General features: G+C 37.0%; 1 protein-coding gene across 1 annotated transcript in view; it reads left to right on the top strand.

Annotated features, from left to right (window-relative positions):
• The window catches only part of NRG3 (neuregulin 3), a 371,204-nt gene that overhangs the window by 286,314 nt on the left and 69,775 nt on the right, over positions 1-15,115 (top strand). The window lies entirely within an intron of this gene.

Here is a 15,115-nt window from a genome sequence, read left to right as displayed (position 1 = left end):
CAACTTGCATGTGATTACTTTGCATGTATTTAAACTTGCTTAAATGGCATGCTGAACAGGAGAGGGAAGTCAACAAGGCATCAGAAGTTTTATTGCAAGTTGTCCAAACAATCTAAACAGCATTAGCACAAATAATAAGTAAAAAAGTATTTATAGTGGTCTTGTGCAGCAATGTTTAGCGCCTACACAAAAGACAGAGAAAAGCATGTATGTATACATAACCTGTAATTATCACAACATGGTTTTGTAAAAGTTGCTTTTAGAAACGATATCTTAAAATCTCTGTCTTGAATTTTATATTCCTTTCTAAAACCAAAATAAGTTTTACCCTAAAAATTGTTCCTCAGTGCAAAACTTGGTTATGGAAGAGAGTTACATCTTGAACTGTTTTGATTTATTTTGTCTGTAAGTTGTCACACAAGTACCATGAAACACATTTTCTCTAATAAATTCTCTCCAGTTTATAATTCTAGATAAAATCCAGTTAGTGAGGCAGAAATGTCCTTCACAGGCAAAAGGGGTATAAGGAAAATCTCCATATTCCTTTTCACAGTTTTCTCAGAACTGGATTGGTAGTGGAATAAGCAGCCACACCAGCCAGCACAGTCCTTCATGCACCTGTCAGAGTGAAATTGAAAGCAGATCTTGTGATCTCTCCCATGAGGAGTCTGATTCAAAGGCACTAGTCATAGCTTTTTACCTCTTTTATTCTTGCTTTATAGTAGGAAGTTTTTTGCTTTGCTTCTGGTGATTCTGCCAGCACCAGTAGGTACATGGTATATTTTTTGCTCTTTTAACATGCTAGGTTTTAGGGGAATGTAGGAGGTGATGGTAGAAGCAGTGATCAGGTTTTTTTAAAAAACTCATTGTTTGAGTGAATATATTGCTGATCCAGTATAGTAATTGATAGATGTTCCAAAGTATGTCAGGAAATTACAGCTGTATAGAGTGATGGCCTGGGAAATATGTCAGAGAGATGTCATTGGGTCTATAAATATGCCAAGTGGATAAATATAAAGGAAATATAAGAATGATTGAAGCTGAAAGATAATGTTGGTGCAAGAACGAGTGGGTTTAAGTTGGTGCAGGATGAATTTAGACTGAAAATCAAAGGAAAATTCTTACATCTTAGAAAATGAGGTTCTGCACCTTGGAGCTTAAGATGTGTTCAAGGCCTCAGTTGGTCAACATTAATAGTAGGATAGTAAAGGTGGCTCAGATTAGTTGCCTTTTGCCTCCTGTAGTTGCTGGATCTCCAAGGATCCCCTATGAGTACAGACTCCAGCTGTTGGTGCCTTGCTACTTTTCTGCTAATGCAACTGTTAAACAAAAGTAGGACTAGATAAGGATGGATAAGTCACAGAAAATGTAGGTATCTCAAAGCTTACCTTCCCTACCTAGCATGAGCAGTAATAGCAGTATCTTGGAAGAAGAACCAGTTGCAAGACCACAAGATGTTCCTGCACTGCAATTCGTGACTATTTTTCCATGCACCAATTACTGCATGCAGGTGTACCTCCTCCTGCAGAGTAGCCGAATGTGTGAAGGTGAGACTAGGGGCAAGAGTCACTTCTCTCTCACAATGTAGATGTTACCCCAAAGAAATGAAATTTTCAGGAGAGCATAAGACGTATGAGCCTAAGATGACTGATTCCCATTTTGAAAGTGATTTCAGCTTTGTTTTGCAAACGTAAAGGTATCAGAGTTTTGTATTTTACAAGAATATTTAGGTGCCCAAGTTTTTAATCAGGTTTTAGGCTCTCATGTTTTATTTAAGAAGAAAATCTCTACTCCTGAATGGAAAGCGCATTTGGCAAATGAAAAATAGACACAGCTGGGTTTTTGGCTTAAAATGTTCTTGAAAGTTAGTTATATGTAGTGCACAGCTGCAGAAAAAAAGGAGAAGACAGCAGCATGCAATGGACAACTGATTTCCTTTGAGAAAACAATGTTGCTGCTGCTGACAATGTTTTGTGATATATCCAGCTACTGAATTCTTCATAAACCTGTCTGGACAAAAAAAAATCGGTTTTATCTGCATACCTGGTTTTATAGCAATAGTAGGAAGTACTTTTTCCTTGATATCAGGGTATTTACTGGTCATTTGTAAAGCTACTCTGAAATGTAAATACCTGTTTCTGCTGCTGCTGCTGTCAGCTCAGGGAGCAATATGGTCCTTCCTTTAGCATAGATTTTGGACCACATTTGGTGTAATGGATTGAGGAAGCAGCAGGATGAGACTGTTACTCTGTACAGCATTTTAGGGGAAAAGACTGCTTTTGGTAAATGCGATGAATGGAACAGCTGATTGGGAAGATCTGCAGGCAGAGTCCCAGAAAATGCAGATAATATTCTGCCAGAGCCTTAAAGCTCCTCTGAAGAGTAATATTTCCCCTTCTTTAACTGTTCTGAAAAAGGGAGAATTTGGATCAGAAGTATGTTCTAGAGGTCTCTCTCTTCTGCAGTTTACTGAACTAGACATGCTCCAAAGAAAATGTACCTTCACAGTCTGATTAATGGATTTGGGTAGAATGAAGTATGTGGGATTTACTCTGCCAGGCATCTTCATGCCATTGGATAGGGACTTGTCTTTCTTACTGAGTAGAATCCCTTTAAATCTCCTTCTCAATCCTACCACCAACATAACAGTAAAACAGATGTGTCGGTAGAGGAAAAAGAGGTGATAGCTGGACTTACTGGTTTTGAAACCGTATAAAGGCAAAATACAATAAATTGAAAATATATATAAATATATGCTCAGTTTAACAGACTCAACTTTCCAAAGTTTACTGTGAAATTACAGATTTCATCTCAGGTCAGCAGCAATTCTAGTTCAGTGGGGTTTGGAGCAGAAACTGGAAAATTGTTCTGCTCAACTTCGGCACCTTTTCACCATCTCTCAGGTTAATTTTCCTACCTGATCTTATCTGCTACCTGAAATTCTGACCCATAAGTATAAATCACAGTAGAGGTGTGGCTTTGTCTCTTTTTTTGCCTTCAAATGTATTGAGCTTTCTGAGCATATTACAGTGTGTTTGACACATTTATATCTATTTCCTCTGTAATATTGCTGCTGAAAAAATGGAATTTTTCATGGAGGCTCCCAGCCCAGTAACCACAGTCCTGTCAATTGTGAGGTCACTTGCAGGTTTTTGCTTCAATTTAGCAGGCTGTGTTGGCAGATAAAATACAAGTCCGTTTGATAACCCAGAGCTTTTCCTGCCTTGCTGTGGTCAATGAAACTGTATTCATAAATGAATGAATTCACAGTGCAGTTTCATTTAGCAAAAATAAAATAAAAATGTGCACAGGTAGCAGGATTGTTTGCTTTCTTTCTGAAATGCTGGTGTATTATGTATTGCTCTTGTAATTTGAGAGCATTTTCTTCTTGTTGGGTCACATATATCTTTGGTTTTATGACTTGCTAAAAAGATAAGACCTTTCCATACAGTATCCTGTATTTCTGCTAGAAATAGCTTGTAGTGTTTTGTAATGATTTTATTGGAATTTACCTGTGAGATACAATAGTTCTTGCTTCATGACACATGTAATTTCTCAGACTAGTACATTTCGAGGGGGGAAAAATCCCCTATTTTGTCTGGGTAGCATGTTATTGAAAGGCTTTATAAGTTGAAGCTCTAGTAGTGTTCACTTGTTTTGCTCTTGTATAGACTTTGGTTCAAAGTTCATTTAGCTCTCATGTAAAGGTGATTTTCATACTCCTGGCTCTAATCCACCAGTAATAAGGGGGGAGGAATAAAAACAGATGTCTTCCCTATTTGGGTTGTATTTAAGTTTTAGAGATAAAAAAGCTTTGGACAGCACAGGGAAAGTATGTGTATTTTAACCCTGCTTAGGTGTTTCTCTGCCCTCTGAAGTGTGGATATGCCAGGGTTCACCCTGCCCTTGAATGGCATTTGCACTGGGTCGGTACTCACAGAGCCTCCCCTGCCCAGCAGCAGCGCGGGACCTGCTGTGCTGGCTCACCTGTTTGCAGAGCTTGGGAGTTCCTCGAGGTGTGAAGTCCTGTGCAGGGGTGGAGCCAAGCATGGAAGAGGAGAGCTCTTCTTTGTACCTTGAAGATTTGTAAAAGTTGAACAGGCCCCGGGGAAGTAAAAACTTTTGACTTCAGCTCACAGCTTTGCTCTGAGCAAAGTCCTATTGATTTGAAACAAACAAAAAATCCCCAAACAAGCAAACAGACAAAAAAAACCCCAACCAAACACACACAGAAAAACCCTAACAACAATGACAAAACAAAGCAAACAAATGAAACCCCCACAAATCCAAGTAGGTTATAATATTAATTTATTTTATATCCATTCTCTAGGCCATTGCAGAACTACTTTACTTACTGACATATCTGGTTTGTTGTAGTGGAAAAGATTATAGACCTTCCTTTTGCCATTTTTTTGTTTGTCAGAATAATTTATACCCTAGTAGTAATGTCTTATAAGGGAAACATGAATTCCTCGATACTGTTAAAATCTAATTCAGTGTGAGATAAAGTTGTATCTCAAACCTGGCAGGAAAAAAATCTTTGATGTGGGGCAGTGTTCTATGAGGTTTATTTGGAACTGTTAAATTCTTTTGAGGCCCCTGAAATTTTGTGTAAAGGAGATGAAACAGAAAGAAAGAAAACAAGTGCACTTTGATCGTTTGAAGCAAAGGTGTCACTGAGGTGTCTCGCAAGGGACATGCCATAGTGGCTCTTCCAATCTTACCTACTGACTGTTGCCTTTTTCTGCGAAGTCTTTTGATAAACTAGCTCCACCTTCATCTAAATCCCTTTGCCTAGTTTTTAAATAATGGTTTATGTTTGTGAAGGTCATAGAACAACTTCTTTTTATTCCTCTTTTTGTCATATGCTGTTCTCTGTGGGGGGTTGCAGTAATTTTGAATTGGCTTGCGGGGCAGATGTAAGATGCCAGTGCTGCAGGTGTCAGCTTGTAGGTATCATTCTGGTTGCTTTGTTCACATCTGATCTGTGCACGAGCAATTCACTTATTTGAATGGCTCTGGCAGAGCAATAACACCCCATGAGTTTAATATTTCTATATATGGGGCCCTTTGGCACTGTTCTCACATTATATTCATAACAATTAATTGCAGTGTATCACCATATACAGATGAGGGCAAACAGCAGCTTTAATTTTGTTGCTCTCACTGTCGGTGATTCTGGATTGTGTGCACATCATACAGTTTTGTTCTAATATTGCTATTTTTTTATTGCTGGTGATTGCTGCTAATGATCCTTTTTGTCATAGCCCTGCCTGCTGCAAATCTCATGGATGAGTCATATTATTCATCCCAAACATTAACGTTTTTAGACCACCTTTGTTATGGGTATTTATAGCAGTTAATGTTCTGATGTATTTATAGTAGTAAAGAATTTGAACACTTACAGTTTTCAAACACAAAAAAGTCATTTTCCCATTGTTACCTACATGTCAGAAGTCATGAATTCATGACTTGTATCTAAACTTAGACAAGATGCTCAGGTTCTTTGAGGAAGATCTAATGGTCATTTCTTGCCATTTATTTTTGCTGCTACTTGCCTGTTTACATTGTTAGCTAATGGTTTCTGAGCAGAATACATTTCCATAACCGTTCCATAAATAAGGCAGCATAGGCATGGAAAAAAGCCATGATTGCATTTGCATGTTGTATATCTGACTGCATGCCATGAGAAGTTATTTGTTCTGCTGTCTGTGGGTTCATAAGCACAAGTTGGTCTGATGTTGTCAGGACATGTGTGCCAACACCCAGGGTCAAATAGAAGTGACACCATTTGAACTGTTACAGCTCCAGGTAAGAGAGACATTTCCTTGGTGCCTCGATAATGTACCTCAGCTCTGTAGACAGCACTGCAGAACTGTTATCCAAGTCACTGTGTTTCTCTGTCAGACTTGGCTTAATATTGATTAGCCTGAACAAATCATTCTCAGATGTCAGGAAAGGATTTTAACTTAGAGAAAAACAGAGCTCTTCTGCTCCCATCTGCTGTTTGAGGTTTGATATCATAAATAGGTTGACAATTGCCACTGTATTTCCATTAAGACTGCTCATACATTGCACCAGCTTAAAAGGACAGAGTTTGGCAAAGGCATCTGATAGGTGACCTGAGAGAGCACTCAAATTGGAGTAATGAAGTGTTCTGTCCTTCCAGAAGCCTTTTCTTGAATCTGAAAACTATTGGAAAATATTCATCTCAAGTGCCTCTGTATATTCACCAGCTTTTTGTGGAAAAACTAAATATTTTGATAGAAATTTCTCAATTAATAAAAGGAAACAAAAAAAAGTTAGTTTTTCTAGCTCTTATACCTGAACTTGTCCCTGTAATGTTTAATACCACACCCTACATAAATGCAGTGCAATCAGTGCTATGTACGTGCATGGTTTGCAAGCAAACATGCAGCAGCAGCATCTCTTTTAAAGAAACCATAACACTATATTTCATTTGTAAAGTTATTAAAGGGAGTTAGTCTTGAAAAAAGAAGGAGAGATGTGCCTAGATTTGGAGTCATTCCTTTACTATACATCTTGGAGGCATGGAAGAATTAATTGCACAGTAATGGGATTATTTTTGTGAACTGATATTTGGTATTTCCTCCTTTGAATCATAAGAGATGTTGGACAAATTCTTTGTTTTCTCAGAAAGTTCACTACGATAGTTTTTCAAGCTTTCAGGTATGTGACCCTTAGAAATTGAAAGGAATAAGAAGGAGGAGAGATGCTTTTCCTCTTCCTCACTAAATAGGGCAGATCTGCATAGCTGAGAACACTGTCTTTTAAATAAAACCCTTTCAAGCACAGAAAACATACAGATTGCTTACCCACAGCTGAATCTGAGGCATTAAGGGGCTTCCATGCCTGGTTTCTTAGAGAAGAGACCCTCAGTGAAATTTAGAAGAACATCGGAGGTCTCAGACTGAAACTTGGGATGGTTCAGGCAGGTGGATTTGAGGGACTCCTGACATGCAGGAGTACCTGTTACACAGAAGACCAGAGAGCCCATAAGGCAGCAAATTCCACAGACATCGATAAAATTTTGGTTAAAACTTTATGCTCTTTTATTGTCTTCTGAGCCTGTAACACAGGCTGGAGTGAAGCCCAGGAATGCTGCTGTGTAAGGCAGCCACTTACACAGTGTGCAGGAAACATTCAGAGTAATTGCAGTAAGTTCAAGTAATTCTATTTCTGCAGCATATATTACTTAAAGTGAAGCAGCATGAGAAAGTGTCTTCTTTGTACAGCAAATATAGTTGCTGTTGTCAAAATCAGATTCCTACAGAAATGTAGTTTCCCAAATTAACACAGATAAACCCCACCATCTTTCTGAAAAGGTCTGAGTCTCACATCTTTGAGTCCCTCGAGTCCTTTTGTGCAAAACTCAGACCAGTTATCTAGGTAACTAAGTATGTATATAAATAAATGTGGCAACTTTCTTGTCCTTGGAGATGTATAGTTCACAGCCATTAAAAGCTTTGGTTAATATTGTAAAATTTTAGTGTAAATACTTGTACTCTGCTGCTACCTGTTTGTTTTTTGACTGCAGTGGAACTAAATTACTTGGAACTTTAGGGAATAAAGCTGTATTTTTTATTTTTTTTTTCACAAATTGATGTACATTCCTTGTCCTGAAGTTGAAGAAAGTAATTAGGTTTTAAGAAATTGACAAAAACCTACAAAATTTTCTGTGCCTTTAGAGAGCAGTAAACAGGATTGCATCTGAAACATTTTCCTGTGGCAGGCAAGTGAAGGACAGCTTAATGATCTGTGGAAGAAATAAAGTAACATTTTGCATGAAAAATGTTTATTAAATGTCATATGTTCATAAGATGAGGGAGCTATTAGCAATTCATTTAATGTTCCTGTGAGGCTGGTTATATTTTACAGACCCATATTATCAAACATCCATTTGGAAATAATAGTGAAAAAATCCCTATAGTAATTTCTAAAAAACTCATAGACTTATTCCATCTTAATAGACACTCTGCATCATTCATTTAACTGGAATAGGATTCTTCTTCCCACAGAACACTACAGTCAAGTGAAATCTTTCATGCCTATGACAAGATAAATAATCTAATTCACACACATGGTTCCAAAAACTTTCCAGACCATATGTTTTGGAAGTAATGAATATGCTTTTGGGTTTTGGCAATAAATATGGTTCCCCTCCTATCTCCTATTTAGCTTTATGAGACCTCGTCACAACATAGTTGAGAAAGGACCAGTTTTGCAAACGTAGAGTTTGGCATTTTCAGAGGACCCTGCAGGACTAACTATGCCAATTGCTACTGAAATTCAGTGGAAGTGCTTAATGACTTAAAACATCTAAGCTCACTGTAAATAAATGCATTCAACCCCCTTAGCAGCATTCTTGCAGATAAAGGCAGATCCATCTGCAGAGGCAGCGTGATGCCACTGTGCAAACCTGGATCAGGCTCGAGAGGCTGGGCCAGGATTTTATGCAGAGCAAGTCTTGGCTCTGCAGGAACCATTGTATTAGTGACACAAATGGATAGAAGAATATATTTCTCCATCACCTAATTCTCCCAATAGTTCTTCATTGTGGCAGTGCTGAATTCACCCACTCTGCAACTGAGACTGTGGGACAAATGTAGTCGCTGTTATATCTGCCAAGGAAAAGAATTCAAAATCATGGAAGTAGGTCATGTAGCTACGTCAGTGTTTTGTCTTTGTGTAGTCCTCAGCACTATCAGAAAACCTGGTTTGTGAGGTTAGACTTTTGGATGGCACTATGAAGTAAGTGTGATGTATGGAGCCAAGAAAGGTGGGGTGGGGGGAGGAAGAAACTTTACAGGAGATGGTAGGCTTCAGTAAGGAACAGGAACTTAAAAGCAAAACGACAGGTTTTGCAATTACAGTGCTAATACAGGGGTTTGCTGATCTGTGAAAAATGCATAGTATCAGAGAAATCTTGATTTTTTTTCTAGGAGTGTCTGTCAAAAGCATTGGTTATAATAGTTTATGCTAATTTCAGTAATCAAGTAACCAAGCTATAATGTGCAATTTTTACTGCAGTCTCATTGTGCCAGGGGAGCTTGATCTCAGAGTGATCACACTGGTTTATCATTTTCAACATATATTTAGAGAACTCTTCATAAATAACCTTGTCACCATGAGCTATGAGGTCTATCGAGCAGCTTCATTTACATTTGATGTAGTTACTAATATTCATAGAAACAGCATTACATTTTTGGGAAATAAAATAAGAAAGCGTCTTCAAGTTGTCTGACTGGAGACAGAGTGTTCTGTGTGGACACGCTTCTTTACATGCTGATATTCTGGGATGAATCAGTCTTTATATGTGTGGAATAGTTCTATTGATTCAGGAATGCTAAGTAAATAAGCAAAAATGTGTCTGTATATAGCAGCAGCTAACATTTACCTGCTCTCTCATCTCATTGCTGAAAACAATGAGTTAGAGAAAAATAAAACATTCTTGCATTTGTCTGACACCTGTTCCTAAACATTTTGGCCCGGATCAGATACAATTCTTAAATACGATCTTCAGGTGTTTAGTAAGCTTAATAGGGTAATTTCAATAGACTATTTCTTTATTTAAAATTAAACTTATTTATTCTGCAAATTTATAGCTGTAATAGTAAAAATCTGTACTGAATTACAATATTGTGCAAGTCAGTTGAGATTGTTTCATGAGGCTAAGTTCTTTCAATTAATATCCAACATAGTGTCTCAGAGAGAACTAACTTAGTCTATTAGCTGCAGAGATGATAATTTAAGGTCTTAGAAATGATAGAAAAGAGTCAAGTTTAATCTCTGAGTCTGCATGCTGCAGGTGAGGTAAATAGTTGAAATTTCCAACTTTTCTTGAACCTGAAGATGGGACCATTGCTATTACTTATTTGCAGAAGTTAGAAACAGTCTTTCCACTTTTGTGATGAAAACCACAGCCACAGGCTTTAATCATTCAAAGGGAAAGGAAATCAGCAGTTTGTTCCATTATTCAGGACTGTGTATAATTTATATAACTAGAGGCTTTGCTGGATGTTTTTCAAATTTTCCTTTGTTATGGAATTGATGGGGGGACGGGGGCAGGAATTCTGTCCTGAGGCTGTATTATAGTCTCTCCACAGCCATACAAATACTCACAGCAAGCCTGATTTTTTTCCTTCTGTGCCTTTTCTTTTTTCCTTTAAAAAGAAACGGATAAAGCAATTAACCTTTAAATGTCTTCAATATTTGTTTTTGCAGATTGAGGATTTAAATTTGGTTTAAAATAAAATTAACTGTATCTATATTGTTATTTACAGAATGTAAAACTTTTCTCATTGTTTATACTGAGAATGTAGCAGACTGTAAAGTATTTTATAGATTTACAGTGTTCTCTCCTTGTTATCATTTTTTTAACTGTGATTTATAATTTTATCAAAAACAGACCAAGTATCTTGTAAGGGTTGTGTGTATGTATGATTTTTATTATCATATTTTGCCACAGATGGGGCAAATTAACAAATTAATATATTTTGTATACTTACTATTACACTCATTAATGTGTAGTGAACAGCTGCCTGTTGCAGGAAAATTTTTATCTGGAAAAATTTTAGTAGTTCTTTTTGTCAGAGGGGGGGAAAGGAGGCTCTAGGTACTAGCTGATTCAAAGTCATTCTCAGGATTTAGTTTGGTCCATTTTTAAAGGTCTGGGAGAGGGAATTTTCTATTATGTCTTTCAGTGAAGATGCTTTGAAAAAAAACGTAGCTCAACTATCTTGCTTTTGTGTCTCTTATTCCCCTGAACAGCCTCAATCACTTTTCCAACCCCCAAATATTTTGAAGAGTATTTTACATAAATTAATTACAGAAACAAATGGCTAGAATTTCTCTAAAACAAACAGCAAAATCAAATTTTATGTTCTTTAATAACTGAAGGTTTTTAAAATACATTAATGCATGCTGCTTTTTCTTTTTGATACTAAAAAATAACCAACCTCTGAGAACATTAATAGTCACTTTGACAATGTAGAGAGAAAATAGGAGCAATCTACCCTTCCTACTGAATAGAGAAATCTCTTGTCCCATTACTCTATGTGATCACATGCAAAATGAAGCACCAAAAATAATATACTTGAGGGTTCAAAAAAAAAAAGTGTATATATATTTTTAACTGGTTATAGTTTTAACTTCATGAAATATATAAATAGACTGACAAGTGTGTACTGTCAAACAATAAAACATAATGATTAGGAGAGCAGAAGTTTGTATCTTTAGGTAGTATCCTAATCTAACTGTCTTTTGAACTGAAGGTTTTTTCTTTCTTTATGACCAAGTTTTATTGGTCTAATACTTAGGAGTTAAACTTTCTCCTGTTCTATCCAGACAGATAATCTGTTCAGAGTACTTGAGCTGTCCCAAGGTAGTTTGCAGCATATTACCATGCTGCATTTTGTGTTCAAGACAATAATCTACCAAGGACAATTTAAAAAATCTTGCAAGTTTATTGGAAGCGATAAATTTCATTTGCAGAGGAAAATACTTTGCTGTTGCACTGATTTCCTAAAGCTGTCTTTATGCCAAAGTCAACTTATCCTTAGAATAGATTAAAATGTCTGTAGTGTTTTACAATGAGTACTTTCATGTCCAAGATTTTTCTTCTATAAATCAGTTAGATTTACATGTTGAGCTTATATTTCCATTCATGATATTAATATGACTAAGAAAAAAACTCCAGCAAACCACAATCCAGACATGAGGCCGTATGTTTTTTCGTGAAGCGTTAATATATTAATCAATTAGTGACTGCAAATTTATCTTCTTATCCTTGTTATCAAGTATTCCCAGGTGTTTATGTATTTATAAAGTATAAATTGAAAGAGCTTTAATACTAGCAACAAATTTGCATAGTGCAAGGACCATAAGGCACAGTAATTTTCCCACATCAACAAGAAAATACAGAAATATTCATAAAACAAAATATAAAAGTGAATGATCTTCCTGTCTGAAAAATATATTAGTTTCTAAGAACATAACAATATCAAACAGAAAGAAGAAATCACAATAACAAAAATAAAATACTGTTGCATTATTTGGTTAATGACCCCATCTTGTGGAGCAGCGCCCACGCTTCAGCACATTAATAGCTCTCATATACATTTATTTTAACTGAGTCCTTAAAGAAACCGGCATTTCTTGATGGAGAATTACTTAGCATTCCACTTGCTGTGTCCAGGGAAGTGCTCTGCAGGCAATTTATCATTTGTGTATTATGGCTGTGTAGCAATGTAACAGTTCTTTGTCACTCCGTGGCATGCCAGGCTCATGCTTCAAATTTTAGTGTTTTTGGTTCAGCCTCAGGTCACCACCACAGCTCGCATCCCCCATTGCCCCTGCTGTGTAGTTCCTGGTGCCATGCCTATATCTCACATGGACCTGCTGGGAGAGTTTCTTGATGTTGTTAAGAGGGGAGAAACCCATCTGCAAAACTGGAGCTTGCAGAATCATTTATTTGCACCACAGAGGTGCAACTGAGAGTAATCTCTGGGCTGATTGCTGCTCACCAAGGGGCAGCCCGATGATGGTCATAACCAGTGCCAGTATGTGCTACATCTGCAGGAGTTACCATTTCATTGTTTTCTATTCCCAAATAGCTTCTCACAGAGCTTGTTGAGCTATGCTTAATGATTGGCAGCTTGAATATTTTATTGTAAAGATTTATCCCATTGGACATCCTTTCATCATAATCTGGGTAAATCAGCTTTGCCAGCAATATATATTATGCTGGTTGCTGAAGTTGTTTTCCAAGTACACGAGATATTTAAAATAAATAACCTGACATGTTTCCACCCTCTGCAGTTGAGCACGTTTCCCAGGAAGGCTCCGTATACCCTTAACTCTCAGTTATGTATGAGCCACTCAACTGTGAACTGAAATGCTTTTTTAAAGGAATATTTTGTACACACTCTTTGAGGAAGTGGTTTTTAACCATGTTGGTGAACTCAAAGGGGAGATTACAGGCTGCAAATGGAAAATATGTAGAGAACGTGTATAGCCCAGTTAGGAAAGAAGAGTTGTTTTTTCAACTGTTCTGAATAGGCTTGAAAAGATGATATTGCATGATCTTGCTTCATGTGTCAGTATCCTTAGTTCCTTGGAGACCAGATTATTGTGCTTTGATCTCTGTTATCATTTTTTAAGGTAAGCAGTTTTCAGCTGCATTTTGATCTAATTTACAGAAGGATGCAAAGGTGTGAATTACATGTAGATAATATTTGCAGATTTCACAGGTACAGAAAATTAGAGGGGAAGAAAACAAGCTACAAATCTCTGTGGATACAGTATGTTTAATGCACTTTTGATGTATGTGGTTTCATGCGCTTATAAAAATTACATTTCTATGTCAAATGTACTAGGGATGCTTGTACATGACACTTGTACATGAATGCAAGATGCAGATTAGAAGATTTTAATGTGGGATACATATATCTATGATTTTTAATTACATATTTAATACCAAATGGAAAGATTCATTTGGGTGTCCCCAAATTTGCATAGTATGCCTTCCCTAACACCATGCTAATGAGGTATTTATACTACATAGCATCATCTTATGTTCTTTTCCTTTGAGATGCATATTGTGTCTTCTGCGTTTACATATAGAGTTTAGCAACTGTTACATAGATTTGTATGCTGAATGAAATGAGCAAGCTGATGATCGATGCCTTCTCCTTGAAGGATTGAGAGGTTCTAAAAGGTGAACACTTCCAACATTTTCAACAGAAACACAAATATTCCACAATCTTGTCACAGGTACCAGAGTTAGCAATAAAAATGTTTAAACTTACTTTATTTTGGAAAATCTTTTTATTTGTTGTGTAGTTCTTAGTTCTTCAGTGGACTTTTGAAAGATGCAGTACATTAGTTAATGGGACTATATGTTTCACAGATCTCCCAGTAGTACCTCTCAGCTCCATGCACGAGCCAGCATATCAGTCTGTCTTGTACCCACTCTGCTCTTTTCCTACTGCTTTCCTCTCTGCACACATTGCTCCTGGAAACTTTGGCAAAATCATGTATTAATATGTGCTATATTAAAGAAAAAAAAAACCCATAAATAAAAAATATATTTTATTATATTTTTAAGATAAATACTGCATTTTCATCAGGAAAAAAAAACCCAAACAAAGCAAAACAAACCTTCTTTGTTCTTTATAAAACCAATTGTTACCTTTCAAGGAAAAGCAATGTATTTCAAGTCTAGTGTAGAAGAGAACTGCATTTTGCTACCTTTCTGAATTTCTGACCTTCCACAGTTTCAGTCTGGACTTGAAGCTACTCCTCCTTTCACACTCAGTCCTGAAAAGCCAGTAAACGTTTTCACTGTAGTCCGGCCCTGCAAGATGGAGAGTTTGTTATTATTTAATTGCATATCAATCTAAACATACTTCCTAATGACTTAAAATTTACTGACTGTTTTATATAAATTTAAATCTCCTTTGCTCTAGAACATCTGTCCTTTAAAGAAATATATCCTAATTCCTCATGTGAAAAAAGGGTCCTGAGATGTTTAAAGGTCTGTATGGTAATTCAGTCAATATTCTAAAAACATTAACATTTTTGCCTCAGTTCCAGGTGTCTTGAAATTATTGCATCAGACCTGTCTGATGGCTTAGTAGGGAACCTGGCTGTTCTTTCCTGAAGTCAGATTTTCTGTTGTACAGCAGATCTGCAGTCACGTTGGGTGCAAGTGTGGCTGCTGTGCTGTGATGAGAGCTGCAAAACTCAGTAAAAGCCTTCCATTCATCTCTTTAGGTTTTGATCTCTGTCAGAGAAAATGAAAGCCAGAACCTTGTCTAACTAACAGCAGTGGTTAGCACATTGAGAGAGGAGTTTCAGGAGGATGAGAAAATGAAATCCCTTTGGGTAGCTGGCTTGAGGCACTTAGCTGAATATAAAGTAAAGGCGTTCCTCTCCTTCCCCAAATACACTTCCCTTCTTCTGACAGCTGAGTGCCCTGAATTCTTGCCTTAGGATTGCCCTTCAAAGGGCAGGGCTGTGCCTTTCATTTGGACCAGTACCCCCACAGTGGGCCCCTGACCCCGCGTTGTGTCTTGCAGCACTGCCATATAAA

The sequence above is a fragment of the Empidonax traillii genome, unplaced genomic scaffold, assembly GCF_003031625.1.
Source record: "Empidonax traillii isolate 1590-97213 ecotype Southwest subspecies unplaced genomic scaffold, ASM303162v1 scaffold376:size1174107, whole genome shotgun sequence".
NCBI classification, from domain to species: domain Eukaryota; kingdom Metazoa; phylum Chordata; class Aves; order Passeriformes; family Tyrannidae; genus Empidonax; species Empidonax traillii.
This window is presented reverse-complemented; position numbering and strand designations above follow the sequence as displayed.